Source organism: Mirounga leonina, unplaced genomic scaffold, assembly GCF_011800145.1.
Source record: "Mirounga leonina isolate KUSES-001 unplaced genomic scaffold, KU_Mleo_1.0 Mir_126, whole genome shotgun sequence".
In the NCBI taxonomy this organism is placed as follows: domain Eukaryota; kingdom Metazoa; phylum Chordata; class Mammalia; order Carnivora; family Phocidae; genus Mirounga; species Mirounga leonina.
The window spans coordinates 853,731-879,697 of NW_023270314.1; the positions used below are offsets into that span (position 1 = coordinate 853,731).

At 38.9% G+C, this 25,967-nt stretch overlaps 1 protein-coding gene across 1 annotated transcript in view; it reads right to left on the bottom strand.

Annotated features, from left to right (window-relative positions):
* Nucleotides 1–8,794: 8,794 nt before the first annotated feature.
* METTL25 (methyltransferase like 25) overlaps nt 8,795–25,967 on the bottom strand; it is a 150,762-nt gene continuing 133,589 nt past the window's right edge. Inside the window, exon 15 of the transcript XR_004678702.1 lies at nt 8,795–9,172. The gene's annotated coding sequence lies outside the window, so the exon portion shown is untranslated. The remainder of the gene's footprint in view (nt 9,173–25,967) is intronic.

Sequence of the window (25,967 nt, forward strand, 5' to 3'; positions counted from 1 at the left end):
AAGAAAACCTCAAGAAAACATGAAAGTATATCACTTGAAATCAGAGCTGAGAATGAGCACTTCACATTTTCCAGGTGAGATGGTGAGATTTATTAATGTATACTGCATGCTGATGGGGCGTTCAGAACTATGCAATGGACCCATGTGCTTCTGCATCACTTTTAAATATTTTGGACTTGACTCTTTTTTTAGGTTCCTTCCAGAGCAGAAGTTACTCAGCACCTCTATCTATGACAGAATCACATGGCACCCTAGCATGCAAATTTTTTTCTGTTTTTATTTGCCCTGACTAAAGTCTCAGAGATTTTGAGTTCTTTCTTTTCTAAGTCTCTCCCTACCTCCATATTTTCCTTAAATGAGTCAGATAATTTTAAAAGGGAATGAATAACCACCCCTAAGAAAGTGATAAGAATAGATAGCTTCCAAGTGCCTGTTACCCGAACGCTCTATGGGATGCTAATTTTCTCTTTACTCCACATTATGGCAACTTTTTATAACAGGTTAATACATGATCATTTGAAACCAGATTATATTCTTGATAGGTTACAATGAAAGGAGTCAATTTCCTGAGTACAAATAGATGACATCTCTTTGACTGCTATGATTGCAAGCTTTTTAATTATGGACTTTCCATTATAGTTTCGTACCCTTATCAAATAATTATTTTTCCACCCATTTCATTGAACAGCCTTCCCAAAGGGCTGAATTTGTTAATCCACATTTCATAGAAAGCTATTTTGTTTTGTTCACTTACATGTTTCAAAGAAGGGAGGGGGTTGCAAAATATACCCTGTGCCCCAAAGCAGGGATGAAAATGACAGGCTACTCCATGTGGGGGATAAGGGCAAAATACTGGTGTGCTGAACCAGAATACAGAGATGTTTCAAAGAGATAACAGTGGGATCATTTAAGAACAAACTGATAATTTGTCATTAAGGTATAAATATGCCTCAAGAATATCTGAATGGGGATTTGGGAGGCTGATGATAATTAAAAGATGCAGATTTTTGTGTAGAAAAGGAGCTCTTGGTTGAGGTGATCTTGCCTTGAAACGTTTGCTATCCAAAGGTTTGGAATTTGGAATGATAAAGGATGTTTTCAAAGAAGGCCTAAAAGAGAAAAAAGGACAAAAAGATTATATCTTGGCTCAGTCAAAAAATCAGAGTCTTGGGAACAGCTGGAGAGCTGGACCTAAATGTATAGATTGGGAAGAGATTAAAAAAGAAAAAAAAAAAAAAAGACTGTCACCATGGCCTGGCCTGGAGGAGAATGGCAAACATGGTCAAGTGTGTGGGGGGAGTTACAGAGGTAGAGAAGAGAAGTCACTTAAGGCCTTACCTGGGTAGGATCAGGCACCTATAGAAATCCAAAGAATGGACTAATATATCACTACCTGAACCCAGAACAGGCATCAGAAGATCATAGACTATCCAAAATTACTTCACTGGCAGGGTAAAGGGGAGCAGATACACGGTATATAAAATGATTTAATTATGTGCCAAGAGAAATGGCATTAACCAGCTTCATGGTCTTGTGTAACCCTTTGAATGCAGTTTCTTCACTTATAAAATGAAAAGGTTGTGCAAACTCATCCCTTAGATTTCAGCTCTCATATTCAAGGAACCTGGTACTCTTGTAAAATCCAGATTGCTTTTAATCTGTAGATCAGCATTTCTCTCCCGGGGGGAGGAGTATTTGACGATATCTGCAGACACTTTTGGTTGTCACGACTTGGGAAATTCTACCGGCGTCTAGTAAGTACACGTCAGGGATGCTGCTAAATATTCTACAATGAACAGGGCGGCTTCTCCCCACCTCCAACAAAGAATTACCTAGCCCAAAGTATCAACAGTGCTGAAGTTGAGAAATCCCACTCTAGGCCAAAATTCCTATGCATCCAATTCTTATTTACTGAATAGTTCGTTCTACAGCTCGTCTAAGAAGAAAATACTGGTGTAAGCATTCCATTAGAGGGAATAGTCATAAACTGGGATCAGAGATTTCTAAAGGAAAAAAGTTTACACTCAAAAATTTGCACTGAGTTAAGAATGTCATGACCATATTTATCACAGATTAGCAGTGGAAAATTAATTCTCTAACGAAGACCTATTCAGCAATGGGAACAGATTTTGGTAGCCAGGAGATATGGATTCCAGTGTGTTTGGTCTGGTCTGTCATTAACTAATTGTAATCGGAGCAGGTCACTCAGTTACTGAGAGTTGGTAGTCAGTAGTATAGAGTTAATATCTGTTTTACCCTCTATCAGGGTTGCTATGAAAATCAAAGGAAGAGAGATCTGAAAGTGATTTGAGAGGTTGAGTGCTTCACTATGTAAAAAGTGATTTATGCTTGTGTTTGACATTATTTAAAGCATTTTCTCAGCTAAGTCTTACCATATATGAAACTGAGCTCAATAAAAATTCAAATTCCAATTTAGGAAGGTATATATTAGCTATTATGCAAAGTATAGAAAATGAAACAAGTTTGTGTTCACTAAGAGTGATAGTCTAGTTTAGGAAATGTATCAGCTACCTATTACCATAATAAACAATTATAAAAACCTAAGTGTCATATAGCATTATGCATGTATTGTTCATGTGTCCAGGATCAGCTAGGGTTTAACCAGGTAGCCCTGTCTTGGCTTAGCTCACTCATATATCTGGAGGTTGGCCAGCTGTCAGCTAGGATGCTTGACTGGGGCAACTGGCTCTTCTCCATGTATCTTTCATTTTTGTGTAAACTAGCCTTGAGCAAGTTCTCACGTTGACAGAGGACTTCTGCTGACATCTTGTGTACTATCTTCCTGTTGCTCAGAGCAACTCCCATAGCAGAGCTCAGTGTCAGAGGGTGGGCACAACATTTCATCCACAGTGAGCGAACGCTACAAAGTTACACGGCAAAGGATGTGGAACCGAGGAGTGGTCAAGATTTGAGCCAATGATGTAATCTACTTCAGGAAACAAAATGGTCATTGGACTATAAGGAGTCACATCCATACCTGATAGAGAGGATTATACATTCCCCAGATTTTCTGGATTTTGAGTTGGATGAAGTTACTGAATGCAATTCTGAGTTGACTTCCTTGAAGGGGTAAGGAGTTTGTTTCATGAATAAGAAGAGGGGTATTCACAAATGTTTTTAGTGGTCAGAGATATGGATGGTGGAAAAGACTAGCTGTGCATCAAAGTTTTGCTTCCCTTTCTCCCTAAATCCATATGGGAACATATGACTCATTTTCTCCAGTGGAATATAAGCAGAAGTGACTGTGTCATTTCTAGATTAGGTGGTTAAGAAGTAGTTGTGTATTCCCTGTTTTTCCTTTTCCCAGGAGGCAAAGTACTTCAAGGCCCTAGGAGATGGTGGAGCCACAAGATGGATGAAAGCCAAGTCCCTGAGTCTCCATATAGAGGAAAGTCACTGCCAACCATCAATAACATCATGGGACCAGTACCTGAGTTTGAAATAATGGTTGTTTAATCCACCAAAATTTTCAGACTTATTTGTCACACTAGTTAGCATTATCCTAATATGACAGGAGTTTTAATATAACACTGTTATCAATTTAAAATTAAAAAGAAAGAAATAAAGTTGGTCTTTCTTAGAAGTTTAGTATAGCTTCTCACCCACACCCGAGGATTTAAATTTCTAACACACTGTCACCAAGTGAGTATCTAATCCACTTGAATATTTCCGGTGATAGTAAGCTTACTGACTTCTGAAGCAACCGTTTATCATTAAGAAAATTCTGTTTTTAGGAAAAGCTTTCCCTACTTCGAGCTGCATATCCTTATATGTCTACCCATTTATCCATTCTAGAATTACCAAGCCTCAGTTTATTTCCTCTTCTAAAAGGTAGATCTTCTATTATTTCAATTAAATCATGCCTTAAAGAAAATAAACTTTAAGCTATCTTTGGGACACCCAGCAGCAGTATTTACATATCAAAGCTTCAATGTTCTTTGTAAACTGTGAGAGCCAGGAGTGACACTAACAGGTTGACAGGTTAACTTTTATTGTGTAGTTGAGAAAACGAAGACATTAAAAAAATCTAATATACAGAATGAAAGTCACAGAATAAGTCAGGGCAAAAACAAACACTTGAGCTTTTTAAGGGCTTCCAACATAGTGGTGGAGAGAGACCACAAAGCCATTTTATAAATATACGGATTTTACTATGTTGGGATTTGATAACTTTCTGAGGTTTTTGTTCCAACATTCTGACATAAAGAAGGATTTGTATTAACTAAGTCAACTAGAAAAATTTTTATGTAATTTCTAAGAAATTCTGTTTTTTGAAGTTCTGTAACACCAACATCTTGTATCCATTATTTTTATTTATACTTTTTTCTCTTGCTTGAATATTGGTTCAATTATGCAAAGCTTCCAAGAGGAAAGCTTCATATTGAAAACTTCTGACCCCTTTGTGCATTTTTACTAACCACTCAAGATTTTTTTCCTTCCCCTAAAATGCTAGAACATGGTAGATGGCGACCTCTACTGGTTCTAAGATAATGTAGGTAAAGTCACTGACAAATTCCTGCAGAGTAGCCACTTCAGGATGCATAAGGAAAAACTGCTAGCATGAATTAAAAAGCCAATGTTTAAGAAAAATAAGAGATCTCTGCTGGTTTTAAGACAGTTTCAAGTTCCATATTCAATAATTTATTTATTTTAAGAAATGCATGTTGGGTTTTTACTACCTCCCATCTGTGTTTTATTTATCTTCTGAAAATAAAAGCATAGTTGCTGGAGAGGGTCAGTAAAACACATATTTTAGATTTCAAAAATGATGCTTGATATATTTTTACTTACATACTTATACTTGATAATATATTTTACTTACTACAAAAGGAACACAATCTTGTAAAAAAAATTCAAACACTCCCAAAACGATACCAATAAAAAAAAAAGTGAATCTCTTCATCAGCACCTCACCTAGCCCTACTTTCCAGGATTTGGATTAATCTACCATGAAAAAATTTATTTTTAGTGTGTGGATTACTTGGTTTGAGATTTTAGGCTTAGTGTGGATGGATGGAATTTAAGCATGCATTGGCTTTTAGAGTAACAGGTAAGGAGAAAAAAAAAAGGAATTTTTTACATGCCCTTAAAGAACTTAATACTCAGGAAGATTGCCCGCTGGTCTTGCTAGAGGGAGAACTTAATCAGTTCTTTCTTCTATAAGTGTCAGAGTGCTAATAGTAATTTCCAAACAGGTAGGAAAAAGAAAAAAATGTGCTTGAATATAGATACCCTATATGTAGGTTTTCAAATTTAGTACAAGGTAAGACTTGATTTTTAGGCTTGTCTTCACTTTCAGTGGAAAGCTACTCCACCAGCATTAATAAAATTAAGTTACTTTTCATAGCTGGCCAAATCTCATATAAAAATAACAGAACATCAAAAATCACTGAACAATAAACATTCTTAACTGTCCTTTTGCAGAGTACTTATTACTAGATATTCAAGACAAGACAATGCCAAAAAAAAGAAAGAAAGAAAGAAAGAAAAAGCAATCTTCAAAGTTTCTTGGAGTTCATGGTTTGATTTAACTGTGAAAAAGAATGAATATCAAAAAGCTTACTTATTCAGGATGAAAAAAAGGGAAAGAAGTAAGTGTTCCTTTCTAGAATGAAGAATGTTCTATGCATGCAAATTAGAAGTTTTCTAATGTTTCAAGAAATGGTAATAGTTTTGATAGAAACTATTCAAAAATGAGTAAAATCCTAGCTATATCAGGTCCTTGAAAATGGGTTTAAAAAAATAAATTCTATTCCAAGGAATTTATTGTATAGATACAGAATAAAATATCATTCTCCAACAAATGTAAACATTCACTAGCAGATTTAATCATTTGTCCTAAATTACAAGAGTTTGCTCTCTAGTTGTTCTCTAGTTAGAAGTTTTCAAATAAGATTTTAATGATGACTTAGGGTAGAGAACCAGCTCATGCTAATGAAGTGCATCAGGCTAGTGGTTTTCTTTCTTTTTTTTTTTTTTAAAGATTTTATTTATTTATTTGAGAGAGAGAGAATGAGAGACAGAGAGCACGAGAGGGTCAGAGGGAGAAGCAGACTCCCCGCCGAGCAGGGAGCCCGATGCGGGACTCGATCCTGGGACCTCAGGATCATGACCTGAGCCGAAGGCAGTCGCTTAACCAACCGAGCCACCCAGGCGCCCCAGGCTAGTGGTTTTCAATTGTGGGTCTGCCGACCAGCTCTGGTTTCCCACAATATTTTCACTGGTCTACAATGAAATTAGAACACTAAAATAAACCAAGATGAGTTTTCATGAAACAAAGTGCATTAAATTTAAAGATCTGTGCTTCAAACTGTGTTTGTGCTGCCAATTATTTTTATGGAAAGATAAAGGTGGAATACAATTAAAATTAAGAAAAATAAAATAAAAACTGATCTTATCTGGCAAAAGAGAAAAAAATCGACAATGCTTTGGTTCCCTCCTCCCGATACGTTTGAAATGTTACTTATCCTTAACTACCGAAGACTGTAGTTACTGCTCTGCCAGTCCTCCACTTTACGTTTTTCAAAAAAGGTCACCAAACCCTAGGTCTCAGGGATGAAACTTCTGAACCAAGTTTCCTCAGGTCAGAGTTGGTACAGTACTTACAAGATTCCCTATTTATTAGTAAGAGCCCTGCGAAAATAACGTGACATCATAATTCGCAAATAGGTATGGAACACTTGCATTTCGTGGAAAGGGGGTTTTTTTTTTTTTTTTTTGGTCTTACGGTTTTTGAGAAACACTTGTGAAATCCACATGTATATCAGTGGGATTTATCTTTCAGAAATGGGAAGATATGTTTTGCCAGTCATAAATGAACGGTAATCCCTGTAGATTCAAGTTTAATTCAAAAACACGCTCTCCAGAGCTGCTAAATTTGGCAATCCACATTCTCTCCCCCATATGCTCTCCTTAGGGGATTCTACATACATTGTCCATAATGGTTTCTACTTAGGATGTCTGGAAAAGTAGATATTGTGGTCACAGAAGGGCCATTAAAGGGAATTTGAAAACAGATCCATTAAGTTGAAGTATTCAATTGTAAGAGTCTTCAGGTTGGATGGACGATGCTAATTGATATTCAAGGACTAACCCATGCGCCTGATCCTTCCATCGCAGCCTCTAACTACTCACGCTTGCATAGTTTACCAACCAGGTTTGGTATTATCCCTGGAGAGAGGAATATTAGCAGAACGCAGTGTGCATAAAAAGTATAGCAGATAAATAATGAATTGTCCCTAAATGTGAACCTCATTTCCATTCCATTCTGTTGTTCAGTGCCTTCACTGTTTCAAATAGCCATCTTTTTTTCATTAATTACATCAGCTCTGCTTTTGTTATGTCTTGTTGGAAAAGAGAAAAGAAAGTTTCCATTATTTCTCTTGTAGACTGTGGAATGCAGCAGCTGTTGTGTTTTGCAAACATTCAGTCATATCTTAGAATCTCTGGTCAGTTTTTGAATGGATTTAAAAATACTTTGCTGTATTGCTATGCTTGCTTTCCCCGAATTTGTGATTTTGTGCCTCTTTTCTCTCTCTGCTCATCTTTTGTGGCTTTTCTGTCTTTTCCTCCACCTGGCTCTCATTTTCAAGCCTTATAATAGTTCTCAAGAGCAACAAAATCCCCCAAAGCTTTCCCAGCTTGGCCCTGTCTCAGCAATACAACACTATTTTTGAGATTTTTTTTCTAGGTTTCTTTTCCTTCTGTTTAAATGATTTTCAGGACACAGTCCCTATTCTGCCATGCAAACTAGCTGCTGTCTGTCAAACGACATCTCTGTGGTCCTTGTCATGTGACATTTAGCTAAGGATGCACTTGCAGTGTTCCTTACTGCGGCTGCCTTCACTGGGAATAACAGAACGATTCTCTGAATCAGGTCAGTAGTTCATGACTTTGAAAACTTCTTACCCACCCATTGTCTCATTTGATCCCACATGGATCCTGCAAAGCAAACAGGATAGATGTTACTCTTCACATGTGATAGATCAGGAGAAATATGGCGGTAAGGAGTTACAGACCTGGACCAGCAAGCTCTAGTAAATGGTAGAACAGGAACAAAAAGTCTGGTCTTCTGTCTTCAGTGTTTTTTCCCGTGTTTCTCGTGGGTTTCTCTTTCTTTATCTGTAAAGTGGGGAAAATACTAACTTTGTGGTGTTTTGAGGAAAAAAAAAAATCTAGGTAAAACACTTAGGACAGTGCCTGGCTCCTAGTAAGTGCCCAGTAAATGTTTACTGTTATCCTTTACTTGTCACAGAACAGATAAATTAGCTGACTAACATGCACATGCAGCTAATACATCGTGGTGTATTAGTCTACAAAGAAGAGGTTTGTTGTTGTTGTTGTTTTTAAGATTGTAAGTAATCGCTGCACCCAACATGGGGCTCAGACTCACAACCCTGAGATCAAGAGTCACATGTTCCACCAGCTGAGCCAGCCGGGCTCCCCCTAAGCAGAGCTTTTAAGTAGCCATTGACTAAAATATAATGATTGGAAATTTATGTTTGGTTACAGCTATTCAGCAATAACAACTCTCCTCCCCTGCTCCCACAAGGAAAATTACACATGTAGGTTGATTCTTCTATACAATGAAAGCAGCTATTCTAAATGTAGTATGGTGTACATGTGAATAACAGATTCTGGACTCGTATCCTTTCTCACAATTTACAAGCTGTCTGATTATGGTTTGGACAAATTATTTCCTCTCTCTGTGCCTCAATTTTCCTATCTATAGAATGTGGATATTGACACCTATCAAACAGTTTTGTTGAGGGGACTACGTGAGTATAATAGGGATGTTTAATCAGAATTTTTGACCAAGGCACCAAGATATAATAGATATCAGATATAACAGATGCTCACAATGCAGATTTACAAAGAAAACACTCAAGTCCATTGAGATTATGAGTCCTTTACCCAGGGGCCCTTCATTCAGAGTACATTTAGATGGAAAAGGACCAGACAAGTTGAGATTTAGGACAGATTTGTCAGGAGACTTTTTTTTAGGTGAGAGCTGTACTCTTACCTCTCAGGTGGGGAGGGGTATGGTGATGCTGCTTCCCAGTGGTAGGTCAGGTGAGAGGGGTTTCAGTGGAACCACTCAGAGAGCATGACAGGTATTCCTGGGCTCCATGGACTGTGAATTACCTCATGCCTGAGGAAATGAAAACATCTGATGACAACAGAGCAAACAGGCCCCTAGGAAGTAATTGCACCTGCCTTGTTATATAGCAAGTGAAAGGTGTTATTGACCTCCAAACGAAACGTGGAAACTATGATTGTGATGCCAACCTGGGGTTGTTTTTAAAGGGATCTCCCTCAAGTACATAGTCTACCAAGGAAAGAAGGTGGTAGGCACACAGGCTATACCAGCTGGGGCAGCAACCAAGGGAGGACAGTGGAGTCCAGCCAGGGCAGAGGCTCAGCCAGTGACCTGGGAATCTTACCTGGAGGGTTCCAGGAGGGAGTCCCCAGAGATCAAAAGGTTCCTATACAAGAACAAGTTGGCATCAACTCCCACCCCAACAACCTCTTGAGCACATGCAACCATCTTAACAAACATGCCCGTTGGGGGAAATTTTTCTTCTGCCCCCTCTCTTGCCTTGCCTGAGCCTTCTTGCAGTGCAAGCAGCCAACCAAAGGCAGGCTCAGGCCCATGAGGACATGAAAGCAGGAGTGTTTTCACTTTAAATCAAGTTCTAACTTTTGATCATAACACAATAATGGATGTTTTAAATTATAAATTAGATCATGTTTGTGATTTGAAGTGATTGTAGGACTATTATCTAAATATAACTTGTGAAGTCATGGGCTGGCCCAGGACGTCATCCAAACAGGGAAAGGAATAGCCTCACTGAGCAGGATTAAAAGGAGGGAGAAGACAAAAATAAGATTATTTTGTAATTATATCCATGGCCTCTAAGATCAGTAAAGAATCTTGAATATAGTATGTTCTCCAAGCTATTAGTATTCTTTTTTCTTTGTTTTGCAGGCCTATTTTCTTAATCTGAACAAGAGAAACTCTGAATGCAGAAGAGTATTAAGAAAATTTAAAATATTTAAAATCTTTCAGCCAATAGAATAATAAGCCATCGAGTTTCTGCTTGATTACTTCCAGGAGTAAGGAACTCACTAGCTTATTAAACTGCCTGTTGGAAATCTATAGATGTTAGAAAGTTCATTCTTCTTCTAGAAGAAAATACATATTCATATAATTTCTATCCATGTGTTCATGTTTTATCTGCTGGAGGAATACAGATCATATTTAGCTGAAATTCTGTGGGATTTCTTCTCTCTTCTACATAATATTAGAAGATGGTTATGTCTTCCTTTAGTCTATTTTCAGCCTAAATGTTACTGTTTCCTCCAACTATTTTTCATATAACGTAGCATACTGATCATTTTGATCCTCGTCTGCAGGTTTTCTGGTTTGTTGATGTCCCTCCTCTGAACTGAGCATGAGGCCCAGATGTAACCTGAGAGCAGAGATAATTTGGCAGTCATACAACATTCATGGTAGGTCTGTGGTCAACTCCGACCCATCAAGTTATTTTCACAGGAAATTCCTCCACAAGTCAGGTCTTCCTCATCCTGTATGTATACAGTTGGCTATTAAAAAGTAAAGAAAGGGGCACCTGGGTGGCTCAGTCGGTTAAACGTCTGCCTTCAACTCAGGTCATGATCCCAGGGTCCTGGGATTGAGCCCCACATCCGGATCCCTGCTCGGTGGGGAGCCTGCTTCTCTCTCTCCCTCTGCCTGCCACTCCCCCTGCTTGTGCTCTCTCTCGCTATCTCTCTGTGTCAAATAAATAAAATCTTAAAAAAAAAAAGTAAAGGAAAAATGTACCTTCGTTATACTTCATTTTGTCAGTTTACCATAGTGTTTCAGACTTTCACAAATATTTGGGATCCTTCTGATTCAGATGGACTTTTTTAGAAATTATTTTTTCTCTATCCTGGCTTTGACTATTTGACATTTTGTAAGCATTCTTTCAAATCTCCATGTAAGCCACTGATAAAGAACTGAAGAGGACAATTATTTTTCAATGGATATGCTTGGATATGCAGATCTTGTGCATACTGAGTTTCACCAAGGCATATACTCCAAATTACTGGAATTACTGCGTGATATAAGCATCTTCATTTTTATTAGGTATTGATAAATTGCACATTCTTCAGAGAAGTTAAATACAAACAATTTGGTTACAGTTAGATTTCCTTATATGGGGCAGTTGCTGTTTGGGAAATCACTGTTTACACCGAGGATGTGTGAAACCAGCCACGGAATGCATATGGCATGACACCCAGTGTCTAGGGCTAAGTGAGCAAACAGCAAGGTCCAGATTCTTACAGTGACAGCAGAATGTCATCACACTGGCTTGCAGCATGATTTGGGTTCTGGTCTCACCTTGTTTCTGCAATACATTCTAAGCCTAGTTTTCTGGTGCTTTTATGAGCTAAGCTTTATTCTTTCAACAAACTCCATTTCTCTTTAAGTATAGGCCAGAATTATTTTCTGTTTGCATACAGTTAAGAGAATATCATAACTATTTTCCCACTGCTACTTAAATGATCATTTCCATTTCTTCCCCCCAACAGTTTCAGAGCAAGATTTCTCACTTATGTTAATATGCATGTTCATAGAAGTTTAGTCTCTCCTGCAGCCTGAACAACTGCTATCGGAAATGAGATTCACTTTGTTCCTTTTTCTTTGAATGTCCATGCTGCTTCTTCATTTAGGAAATTCATCAGTTCTGAAGAATGAGCTTTCACAGTCTTTCCATGCTCTCTGTATTTTTTTCCTTTTTACTCTGTGCCTTCACTTAGGTTTTGTTTCCATGCTTATTTCTCACACAGGCAAAACAAAAACAAAACCAAAATAAACCCCAGAAATAAATATATCAATGCAGTCCTAAAATTAGCAAATTTAGCAATGATCAATACTTGAAGGAGAGGGTTGCATGTGGATGAAGAAATACACTAGTTATTTTTCCTGTTGGAAGTTTACATTATCAGCACCATATATACATGATAAGTAAAAAAAAAAAAAATTAAATAGTAAGAATTCATGTTATGTCGTCCTGCTGGTGTTAAGCATCTTTCTGGTTCTTCTAGTTTGCTTTGCATATTTATACTCTAATCCATTGATTGCATCTTACAGTGCTTCTCGAAGGACAATTTTATTTCTTTCACTTACTAGTTCTTAAGGAAAGGAATGCCATCTTTGGTACACAGCTGCATTTTAGTAGGAGTGTTTCACACAAACTTTTTTTTTTTTAAAGATTTTATTTATTTATTTGACAGAGAGAGAGACAGCTAGAGAGGGAACACAAGCAGGGGGAGTGAGAGAGGGAGAAGCAGACTCCCCGCCGAGCAGGAAGCCCGATGCGGGGCTCGATCCCAGGACCCTGGGATCATGACCTGAGCCGAAGGCAGACGCTCAACACTGAGCCACCCAAGCGCCCCTCACACAGACTTTTAAAAAATGGCTAAGTTAGGAGTCTCTAAAAGTTCTGGTCACCAATTCCAATATGTGTATGTGGGGTCCACACCACCACCAAGCCATTCTCCAGTATCAGGGAGGCGGGATCTTACCACTCAACTCGATTCTGATCCTATCCGTCTGAGGCAGTGTCAGATCCCATAGGTATGGGCTGTCTCACGTGATGACCCCGCCCCAGTTAGATGCCAGTTGGAAGCCTAGATGGTCACCTGTGCTTCTGACCCACCAGCTATAAATTAGAGGTTCGCCTCCTTAGGCTGGAGTAATTTGCTGAAGCTGGCTCACAGAACTCAGAGAAACATTTTACTTACTAGATTACCAGTTTATTATAAAAGTGTATCATTCAGGAACAGCCAGATGAAAGAGAGGCAAAGGGCAAGGAATGGGCGATGGGCGTGGACTTTCCATGCCCAATCCAGGTGTTACTCTTCCAAATCCCCACATGTTCACCAACCTGAAGCCCCCCAAACCTACTCCTGGGTTTTTATGGAGGCTTCTTTACATAGGCATAATTGATTAAATCACTGGCTATTGATGACTGATTCAACCTCCAGCCCCTTTCGTCTCCCAGGAGGTCAGGGGTAGGACTGAAAGTTCTAATCCTCTTGGTTGGTTACCCTGGCAACTAGCCACCACAGCCCACTCCCCACCCTTAGATGCTTTCCAGAAATTACATCATTAACATAAACTCAGGTGAGGTTGAAAGGTGTTTGTTAGAAATATCGAGACACCATTAGCACTCTTATCACTTAGGAAATTCCAAGGGTTTAGGAGCTCTGTGCCAGAAACAGGGATGAAGACCAAATATATATTTAATCACAATGTCACACTCTCATTGGTTTCTAATAACTTATACCCGAAAAGACTGTATCTCATTAAGCTATCAAATAAAAAAGAAAAGTACCTCTGAGTAGAGCCCCTGGTCTCTGCAACCTGGAAAGGCTTCTGAGAAAAGTATGTATTCAGGATCTCTGAGGGTTAAGCCTCTGGCATCTGTAGTTTTTAATAAGCTCCCAAGTCCTTTCAGTGCACAGCCTCATTGAGCATTAGTGGCCTAGCAGAAGGCTGGTAACCCTGTAGTAGACTTACTCGTGTTTCCTGCCTGGGCTCCCTTCTCCCTTCTGGTGCAGCCATCTCAATTTTCTTCCCGGAAGACACCGCGCTCCACTCCCAGCAGATAGCTCAAAGGTGGCTGGCCCCAGGCTGCCTGCTCCACGGGAAAAGAAGTAACCTGGGCCATAGTAACCAATCTATAGTGATTGGTTCAGGGACCTGATCCAAGCTAGTCCAGTAAGTCTCAATTGTTCCCTTTTGTGGGGGTAGAGAAGCCTTCTTCCCCCTGGGATTTTACTAGAATCATGCACTAGCCTTGACTAAGATCAGCTGATGACTGAGAATCACTACATCAGCCTGTGAGGGTGGGGGCACTTAGAGGATGCTGACCTGAGAATATGGTCAATTAGGAGGAAAACAAAAACAAGAATGGGTAAAAAGGAGAGCAGGAGAGGAAGGGAGGGATTGAGAGCCTAACATTATTTAAGTCCCAGTATCTGTCTATGCCTAATTAGATTAACCCTAGGACTTTTCAGAGCCATAATGTATTTTAGTCTGCTCAGGCTGCCATAACAAATACCATACACTGGGGAGCTTAAGCAACAGGAATATATTTCTCATGCTAATGGAGGCTGGAAGTCCAAGATCAAGGTTCCAGTGAGGCCAGTTTCATTCTGAGGACTCTTCTCTTGACTTGCAGGCAGCTATCACCCTGCTCACAGAGCCTCCTTTTTGCGGGTCCCCAGGAAGAGAAAGGTGGGGGTGGGGGACAGTCAGGTTGTTATTATAAGGCACTAATCCTATTGTGTCAGGGCCCCACCTTTATGAGCTTATTTAACCTTAATTATCTCACTGGCCCTTTCTCCACATATAGTCCAGCTGGGGGTTAGGGTTTAACATACGAACAACACAGTCCATAGCATGACTCAAGAAATTCTCCTCCTTTTTCCCCCAAAGGCAATGGGTTGGGTTTTCAGCCACTTAATATGACAGAGTTCTATAGCCACTGCTGTTGACTTCAGCACCCAGCCCACTCTATTTCTGTCCTGATGTGTTAGTCTGACTTCCAAAGCAGACCACTGCAGTGGGCAACAATGCCTCTAGGACAGAAAAGGCCATCTAGTGGGATGGTTCAAAAAAAAGTCCGGAGTCCGCCTGCATGGGTTTCAGTTCCAGCTGTCATTTGTGTAACTTTCCTCTGTCTGAATGTACTCATCTGTAAATGGTATGGACAAATATTCATACTCCTGGAGTTATGAAGATTCGATATATGAATATTCAGAGAATACTTAGAATAGTGACAGGCGCTGTGCTACAAGAATGTTTGCTAAATATACACATAGACCTGCATTAAATCTCTGCTTGTGCATTTACCAGTGTGTGACTGCATGTTACCCAATTTCTTGGAGCTTCCTTTCTCTAAGGTGGAAAAAGATGAACTGCCTTCTTTGGGTAATAGCATGTGTACACTTACTAGCGCAGGTCCTGACATAGTAAACAACAGATGTGTGAACAAATGGATAAATTGCAATTAGAGAAAGAAGTTTCCCTTTTAGTCTTGAAACTTTCACTTTGAACTTGAGCATATTTAATTTTGAACCATTTCATAGATCTATTAGATTCATATATTTTTCTCTCTTTACTTAAGAAAGCATCAGTTACCTAATGCTCAGATGTAATTACACAGAAATGACAGTTGTGCCCAAATGAAATAGAATAATTTAGATAAGCATTTGGTAATGGTACTCTCCACAATTCTTACAAAATCAGATGCTGAAAAAAAAACTAGTGCAAAGTGGAAGTCTAAGGGAAGCTATGTAATTAGTAACTATTTAGATGGATTACTTGTCTAAGAAACTTTCGGTAATGAAGCAAACCATTAGGCTGCCTATTAAAATTATACTCTGTGTATTGAAAATAAAGACCAGAAAAGCAGAATGGATTGCCTCTTTCTGACTTGTTTAGTAAGGCTTATTCAAAGTCAGGGTTCTACCTGACTTTAAATGAGATTTATATAATGGAATTCCACTTCAAAGATTCCCTTGAACCGCTGACTTGAATTGGGGAAAAGAGATGATAACTGTGTGATTTTGCAGGCAGATTCACATTATAAATTAAATTTTCTCCACTTCGCCAGAGTTGGTGAGTCTCAGAAGCAGACCTCTTTTTCTTATCAGGGAAATCCAGATTCTTGTCCCAAATGGACTACGAAGGTTATTGGAAATTTTGTTTCCAATTTACACCTTAAAATTTTTCTATTTTAAAACTATTCCTATAAAAAGTCAAACGATAAAGATATGTTTCAAGAAGAAGTTAGTCTTTCATCCTCCACTTCCCCCTCCAGTCTTATCTGCCTGAGGTAACCAATGTCATCAGTGTATTTCCTTTTTTAATGAAAATTGAATCATATTGTACATATTATTCTACTTTGTTTGTTATTGGTATGTGATGAACCTCTCTCCTTCAGGGCAGTACAGGCATAATATTTCAAGTAAGTGTGCACCAGGACTTATTCACCAGACCATTTGTTTTCGATTTTACTTTATTTTTTTGGTCACCACAAAGAATGTGTCAAAAAATATGGACATGTTCTTATGTTGACAAAACACGAAATGAGATTTCTCTAATTTGCAGTTATTCTGGGGTAATTTTCAAGGTGCTACCACATCCTTACAACATAGTAAAAAAAAAAAATGAAGACCTTTGTTGACAGAAGACATTAATAATAAAGATAAAAGAATGTAAAGAATAAATTTAAGTAATTTATGGCACAAGTGATCCCATTCACTTTTGCAATGTGATACTTGTAATACTCGAACTTTATAAATTATTTCTAGATCTCCATACTCATATGAAGGCCTTTGGTAGTTTGTCAAAGTGTGGTTCCTCAAGCATGTTCACAGCAAAGATTCCATTGCCCATCACCCAGAGATTTTTACTTAGTGGGTTTGGAGTCCAGCTCAGGTAGCTTTACTTTTCAACAAAAAAATCCCCAAGTGGAATTCCCAGGTGAAAGCACTGGGGTTTGCAAGCTTTGGACTAGACCAGGGGTCAGCCAACTTCAGTCACCCACCTGTTTTTTACAGCCTGTGAGCTAAGAAAGTTTTTTACATTTTTAAAAAATGGTTGAAAAAAAATCAAAAGAAGTATAATATTTCATATGTAAAAATTATACACAATTCAGATTTCAGTGTCTTTAAAAAAAGTGTTATTGGAATATAGCCACACCCATTCATTCCATATCATCTATGGCTGCTTTGGTGCTGCAACAGCGGGGGGGGGGGGTGTCACATAGTTGCCATGGAAACCATATGGCAATAGCCAAAATATTTACAATCTGTTCCCTGAGAAAAAAAGTTGTGCCAGCTCCTGGACTAGATGATCTCTAAGGTCCCTGCCATTTCTGAATGTATTCTATTCACTGTAGTTATTTACCTCCTTTAATATGCAAATACCCTGGAGCTGGTGCAAACCCACGGAGGCACAAAGTGTCTGTGAAGGCCAGACACCATGATGAGTTTCTTTTTCTCAATCACTTAGAAATTAGGAGATTATGTGACCAACATAAAATAAATTATACATTAGCACAATCAGAAAATGAAAAACAACTACAATAGCTAACACTCCTGTGGTGCATTGTATGTATCAGGCCCTGTTTTCAGTGTTTCCCATACATCGACTCATGGAGTTGTCACAACTCTATGGGCAGGACCTATCTTTATCTACCTTTTACAGTTGAGGAAACCGAGGCATAGAAGAGTTAAGTAACTTGACGGAGAACACATAATTATAAGTAACAGAGTAGGGATTGGAACTGATGCAGTCTAGCTGTAGAGTCTGGGCTTAAAAATCACTAAGCTATTACTGCAAGAGATAAGGTAAAAGAAATTTAAAGGGGAGGAGGAGCAAGATGGTGGAGGAGTAAGAGACTTAAATTTCATCTGGTCCCAGGAATTCAGCTGGATAGGGATCAAACCATTCTGAACACCTACGAACTCAACAGGAGATCAAAGAAAAGAATAGCAGCAACTCTCTGAACAGAAAAGCGACCACTTTCTGGAAGGTAGGATGTGCGGAGAAGTGAATCTGAGGCGATATTCCGGAAGATAGACGGCGGGGGAGGGAGTCTCTGTCAGCGGCTACCGGCAAGTGATAGAGCAGCGGAGCACAAAATCAGAACTTTTAGAAGTCGGCTCTGCTGAGAGTCATTGCTCCAGTGGCTAAGCGGAGGGTGGAACCCTCAACGGGACAGTGTGGTCTCAGGACCCTCGGGGTCACAGAAAGACTGGGGGTGCCTGAGTGCAGCAGAGCTCCTAGGTATCGGAGTGGGGAAGCCGGCTGCCGAGAAGGAGCCGAGGAGCGGGCTCTGAGCTCGGGGTTGACATAAACTGTGATCCGCGGCACAGTGGGGCCCCTGCACTTCCAGCAGGGACCCAACAAGCGGCAGATCCAGGGAAACTCCCCTTCCTCCTTCGGGAGGAGCGGCACGGAAGTGCACTGCAGGGATCTGCTGGGTTTGGAGACTCCACACGGGGTCGTGTGCCAGAGATAGAAACGTTCGGTCACAGGCCGGGTGAGCACGGAGTGTGGCCGGAGACCGGGGAGACGGGAGTGATTGACTGCTTTTGTCTGGGGGTGCACTGAGGAGTGGGGCCCCGAGTTCTCGGCTCCTGCGGGACGGAGATTGGAGGCCGCCACTATCACTCTCAGCCTCCAAACCTGCATGGAGAGCTTGCAGGGAACAAAAGCTCCGGAGAGCAAACCCCAGCAGATTACTTAGCCCAGACTGGGCAAGGGCGGGCCAATTCCTCCTCTGGCAAAGACATTTGGGAACCACAGCAACAGGCCCCTCCCCCAGAAGATCCGCAAGAACAGCCAGCGAAGACCAAGTTTCCCGATCAATGAGAACGGCAGAACGCCAGCGCTAGGGGAATACTGCACATAGAATTCATGGCTTTTTTCCCATAATTCTTTACTCTTTCAAAGTTTCAAATTTTTTTAATTTTGTTTCTTTTTCTATTTTTTTTAATTTTTCTTTTTCCCTTTTTCAACTAATACCTTATCAGTCCCTTTTTTTTAAATCTTTTTTTTTTTTTCATTTTTAGAGTCATATTCTATCTCTTCATTGTAGTTAACCTTATTTTTGGTATATAGATAGTTTGTTCTCTCTTTAAAATTTTGGGATACAGTTTCTTCTAATAGACCAAAATATACCCTAAAACTCTAGTGTATGGCTTTGTTCTAGTCTCCTCCCTGATCACATTCTCTCCCCCTTTTTTTTAATTCCTCCTTTTTTCAACCAACTTCTTATTAATTCCTTTTATAAAATCTTCTATAATTTTCATCGTTACAGTCATATTCCATCCCTTCATCATATTTACCCTTATTTTTGTACATATATAAGTTTTTCTTTCTTTAAAATTTTGGGAGGCACTTTCTTCTAACAGACCAAAATACACCCAAAATCTAGTGTGTGGCACTGATCTAGGCACCAGCTTGATCATATTTGATCATATTCTGGTTTTTTTTTTATCTTTTTCTTTTTCTTTTTTCTTTCTTTTGCTTTCTTTTCCCTTGGTTTCAGGTCTCTTCTGAGTTGTTTAGTGTATATTTTTCTGGGGTCGTTGTTACCCTGTTAGCATTTTGTTCTCTCATTCATCTATTGTCCTCTGGACAAAATGACAAGATGGAAAAAATCACCGCAAAAAAAATAACAAGAGGCAGTACTAACTGCCAGGGACCTAATCAATATGGACATTAGTAATATGTCAGAACTAGAGTTCAGAATGACAATTTTAAAGATACTAGCTGGGCTTGAAAAAAGCATGGAAGATATTAGAGAATCCCTCTCTGGAGAAATAAAAGAACTAAAATCTAACCAAGTAGAAATCAAAAAGGCTATTAATGAGGTGCAATAAAAAATGGAGGCTCTAACTGCTAGGATAAATGAGGCAGAAGAAAGAATTAGTGATATAGAAGACCAAATGATGGAAAATAAAGAAGCCAAGAAAAAGAGAGAGAAACAACTACTGGATCATGAGGGCAGAATTCGAGAGATAAGTGATGCCATAAGACGAAACAGTATTAGAATAATTGGGATCCCAGAAGAAGAAGAAAGAGAGAGGGGCAGAATGTATATTGGAGCAAATTATAGCAGAGAACTTCCCTAATTTGAGGAAGGAAACAGGCATCAAAATCCAGGAGGCACAGAGAACCCCCCTCAAAATCAACAAAAATAGGTCAATACCCCATAATCTAATAGTAAAATTTAACAAGTTTCAGAGACAAAGAGAAAATCCTGAAAGCAGCTTCGGACAAGAGGTCTGTAACCTACAATGGTAGAAACATTAGATTGGCAACAGACCTATCCACAGAGACCTGGCAGGCCAGAAAAGACTGGCATGATATATTTAGAGCACTGAATGAGAAAAATATGCAGCCAAGAATACTATATCCAGCTAGGCTGTCATTGAAAATAGGAGAGATAAAAAGCTTCCAGGACAAACAAAAACTAAAGGAATTTGCAAACATGAAACCAGCTCTACTAGAAATATTGAAAGGGGTCCTCTAAGCAAAGAGAGAGCCTAAAAGTAACATAGACCAGGAAGGAACACAGACAATATACAGTAACAGTCACCCTACAGGCAATACAATGGCACTAAATTCATATCTTTCAATAGTTACCCTGAATGTAAATGGGCTAAATGCCCCCAATCAAAAGACACAGGCTATATGATTGGATAAAAACACAAGACCCATTGATATGTGTCTGCAAGAGACTCATCCTAGACCCAAAGACACCTCCAGATTGAAAGTGAGGTGGTGGAAAACCATTTACCATGCTAATGGACACCGAAAGAAAGCTGGGGTGGCAATCCTTATATCAGACAAATTGTATTTTAAACCAAAGACTATAATAAGAGATGAGGAAGAGCACTATATCATACTTAAAGGGTCTATCCAACAAGAAGATCTAACAACTGTAAATATCTATGCCCCTAACATGGGAGCAGCCAATTATATAAGCCAATTAATAACAAAAGCAAAGAAACACATCAACAACAATACAATTATAGTGAGGGATTTTAACATCCCCTCACTGAAATGGACAGATATCTAAGCAAAAGATCAACAAGGAAATAAAGACTTTAAATGACACACTGAACCAAATGGACTTCACAGATACATTCAGAACATTCCATTCCAAAGCAACAGACTACACATTCTTCTCTAGTGCCCATGGAACATTCTCCAGAATAGATCACATCCTAGGTCACAAATCAGGTTTCAACTGGTACCAAAAGATTGGAATCATTCCCCGCATATTTTCAGACCACAATGCTTTGAAACTAGAGCTCAATCACAAGAGGAAAGTCAGAAAGAAGTCAAGAACATGGAGGCTAAAGAGCATCCTACTAAAGAATGAATGGGTCAACCAGGAAATTAAAGAAGAATTTTAAAAATTCATGGAAACCAATGAAAATGAAAACACAACTGTTCAAAATCTTTGGGATGCAGCAAAGGCAGTCCTAAGAGGAAAGTATATAGCAATACAAGGCTTTCTCAAGAAACAAGAAAGGTCTCAAATACACAACCTAACCCTACACCTAAAGGAGCTGGAGAAAGAACAAATAAAGCCTAAACCCAGCAGGAGAAGAGAAATAATAAAGAGCAGAGCAGAGATCAATGAAATACAAACCAAAAGAACAGTAGAACAGATCAACGAAACTAGGAGCTGGTTCTTTGAAAGAATTAACAAGATTGATAAACCCCTGGCCAGACTTATCAAAAAGAAAAGAGAAATGACCCAAATAAATAAAATCATGAATGAAAGAGGAGAGATCACAACCAACACCAAAGAAATACAAACAATTATAAGAACATATTATGAGCAACTATATGCCAGCAAATTAGATACTCTGGAAGAAATGGATGCATTTGTAGAGATGTATCAACTACCAAAACCGAACCAGGAAGAAATAGAAAACCTGAACAGACCTATAACCACTAAGGAAATGGAAGCAGTCATCAAAAATCTCCCAACAAACAAAAGCCCAGGGCCCGATGGCTTCCCAGAGGAATTCTACCAAACATTTAAAGAAGAATTAATACCTATTCTTCTGAAACTGCTCCAAAAAATAGAAATGGAAGGAAAACTTCCAAACTCGTTTTATGAGGCCACCATTACCTGGATCCCAAAACCAGACAAAGACCCCATCAAAAAGGAGAATTACAGACCAATATCCTTGATGAACATGGATGCAAAAATTCTCACCAAAATACTAGCCAATAGGATCCAACAGTACATAAAGAAGATTATTCACCACAACCAAGTGGGATTTTTCCCTGGGCTGCAAGGTTGGTTCAACATCCGCAAATCAATCAATGTGATACAATATTAATAAAAGAAACAACAAGAACCATATGGTCCTCTCAATAGATGCAGAAAAAGCATTTGACAAAGTACAGCATCCTCTCTTGATCAAAACTCTTCAGAGTATAAGGATAGAGGGTACATACCTCAATATCATAAAATCCATCTATGAAAAACCCACAGCGAATATCATTCTCAATGGGGAAAAACTGAGAGCTTCCCCCCTAAGGTCAGGAACACAGCAGGGATGTCCACTAACACCACTGCTATTCAACATAGTATTAGAAGTCCTAGCCACAGCAATCAGACAACAAAAAGAAATAAAAGGCATCTGAATCAGCAAAGAAGAAGTCAAACTCCCACTCTTTACAGATAATATGATACTTTATGTGGAAAACCCAAAAGACTCCACCCCAAAACTGCTAGAACTCATACAGGAATTCAGTAACAAGGCAGGATATAAAATAACTGCACAGAAATCAGTGGCATTCCTATACACCAACAACAAGACAGAAGAAAGAGAAATTAAGGAGTCGATCCCATTTACAATTGCACCCAAAACCATAAGATACCTAGCAATAAATCTAACCAAAGATGCAAAGAATCTGTACTCAGAAAACTATAAAATACTCATGAAAGAAATTGAGGAAGACACAAAGAAATGGAAAAACGTTCCATGCTCATGGATTGGAAGAACAAATATTGTGAAGATGTCAATGCTACCTAGAGCAATCTACACATTCAATGCAATCCCCATCAAAATACCATCCACTTTTTTCAAAGAAATGGAACAAATAATCCTAAAATTTGTATGGAAGCAGAAAAGACCCTGAATAGCCACAGGAATGTTGAAAATGAAAAGCAAAGCTGGCGGCATCACAATTCCGGACTTCCAGCTCTATTACAAAGCTGTCCTCATCAAGACAGTATGGTACTGGCACAAAAACAGACACATAGATTAATGGAACAGAATAGAGAGCCCAGAAATGGACCCTCAACTCTAAGGTCAACTAATCTTCGACAAAGCAGGAAAGAATGTCCAATGGAAAAAAAGACAGTCTCTTCAACAAATGGTGTTGGGAAAAGTGGACAGCCACATGCAGAAGAATGAAACTGGACCATTTCCTTACACCACACACAAAAATAGACTCCAAATGGTTGAAAGACCTCAATGTGAGACAGGAGTCCATCAAAATCCTAAGGGAGAACACAGGCAGCAACCTCTTCGACCTCAGCCGCAGCAACTTCTTCCTAGAAACATTGCCAAAGGCAAGGGAAGCAAGGGCAAAAATGAACTATTGGGACTTCATCAAGATAAAAGGCTTTTGCACAGCAAAAGAAACAGTCAACAAAACCAAAAGACAACCGACAGAATGGGAGAAGATATTTGCAAATGACATATCAGATAAAGGGCTAGTATCCAAAATCTATAAAGAACTTATCAAACTCAACACCCAAAGAACAAATAATCCAATCAAGAAATGGGCAGAAGACATGAACAGACATTTCTGCAAAGAAGACATCCAAATGGCCAAAAGACACATGAAAAAGTGCTCAACATTGCTCAGCATCAGGGAAATACAAATCAAAACCTCAATGAGATACCACCTCACACCAGTCAGAATGGCTAAAATTAACAAGTCAGGAAATGATAGATGTTGACAGGGATGCAGAGAGAGGGGAACCCTCCTACACTGTTGGTGGGAATGCAAGCTGGTGCAGCCACTCTGGAAAACAGTATGGAGGTTCCTCAAAAAGTTGAAAATAGAGCTACCATATGACCCAGCAATTGCACTACTGGGTATTTACCCCAAAGATACAAATGTAGGGAACCAAAGGGGTACATGCACCCCGATGTTTATAGCAGCAATGTCCACAATAGCCAAACTATGGAAAGAGCCAAGATGTCCATCAACAGATGAATGGATAAAGAAGATGTGGTATATATACACAATGGAATATTATGCATCCATCAAAAGGAATGAAATCTTGCCATTTGCAATGACCTGGATGGAACTGGAGGATATTATGCTGAGCGAAATAAGTCAATCAGAGAAAGACAAGTATCATATGATCTCACTGGTATGAGGAATTCTTAATCTCAGGAAACAAACTGAGGGGTGTGGGAGGGATGGGGTGGCTGGGTGATAGACACTGGGGAGGGTATGTGCTATGGTGAGCGCTGTGAATTGTGTAAGACTGTTGAATCACAAACCTGTACCTCTGAAACAAATAATATATGTTAAAAATAAAAGAAGAAGATAGGAAGGGAGAAATGAAGGGGGGGAAACTGGTGGGTTTCTGAGAAACAAACAGGGTTCTAGAGGGGAGGGGGTAGGGGGATGGGTTAGCCTGGTGATGGGTATTAAAGAGGGCACATACTTCATGGAGCACCGGGTGTTACACGCAAACGATGAATCATAGAACGCTACATCAAAAACTAATGATGTAATGTATGGTGATTAACATAATAAAAGAAAATTTAAAAAATTTAAAGGCAAAAATCACCCTGTTTGGAGTCCGATCTTAATTCCAATTTGAAAGTCAGGGGAGTGGATACTATCCTCAGATGAATATTCTGCCACCTCAGGGTCATGAGGTCTAATATCCTTGGGGCCAATTAGAAACCTCACTGAAAGAGGAACACTGCCTTCTCAAACTCAGTTCCCTTTTCTACTTTGAATAACACTGTGGAAACAGATCCTTTTTATCATAGGAAAACTTCATTGTAAGCTGTGATGGTAACTGGTAGTTGCAGTGCAAGGAAACCATCATGTGTGGTGGGGATTGCGTTCAGCCAGAGAGGGCATGCCCCATTGAAAAAGGGCCCACTTCTCATCTCTAGCTTATTATTGACATGTAGAAATGAGGGCAATTCAAATTTTTATAGTGTAATTTCCCACTATTTGAAAGTTCAACAATTAACTCAAATATTAAAAACAAATAAAACCCACTGTCTGGGCCAAACAAAATAAGACTTCAAACCACAAGTGTGTGACCCATACTTAAGCAATTTTCCCTTTAGGCTAAATCATCTTAATTCCAAACTTTTTCAAATGGATCTCTAGGTCCAGACCTTTAATGAGAATCACGGCTGTACCCGTGAACTGTGTCAAGCTTTGCAGTCATCTGTAGTTGATAGGAGTTACAAATTTAACTTTTAGAAGTTGAAGTCCTACCTGGCAGATAGTTACACTATGTGCAAGCCTAATGCCCTCCTCATGCACGTCCTAAGAAATGTCTGCTATAGTAGGCAATCTCTACCCAGACCGGCACCATTGATAAGTGTTTTTCCTTAATGGAAAAGCGTATTTTCATACCTTTTCCAGGAATATCTTGATGCCTTTAATGGAACCATAATCCGTTCCCTTATTTAATCTTCAATCACACAATGCTTATTTCACTGAATATAATGGCTTATGCACATTTTCTAATGGCCCCTAAATAAAAGACCTTTTTTTAAATTTGAAAGTGCTTCAGAGTATATATACAACGAGGAAAAGAACAGAACAGAAAAATGCCAGTTATTTAGTTGAAGTGAAAAAAAATAATGTTCAGAGTACAGAAACTTGAGTGATAAATCACTGTAATAAAATAATTAAAAAAGATTTGTCATTCTGACTATCTGAAATAGTATTTAAATTGTTCAGACATTTTACTAAAAATCTACTTAAAGAACTTTCAGATCCTATAGGAAAGTTTTTTATAAAACAGTATTTTAAAATATTTTCCATGAGAATCTATTCAGAAAATGTCTTAAATGGAATTTGAAAATCAAAATTTATTGCTCAAATTTGTCTTTATGTGTTCTGGTTGGAGTTCATGGACTCTGCACAAAGTAAGCATTATTTTGAATATTTTCAGTTAGTTTAATATATAGTGTCATAAATAAAGGACAAGTTGTCTTCAGAGGCCTGCCTAGGAGTTTGGAGTGTGAAAAACATGGCACTTTGGCACTCAAAAACAATTCTCAAATGAAAATTACATAATTAAATAGAAGGACAAACAGGACACTGAATT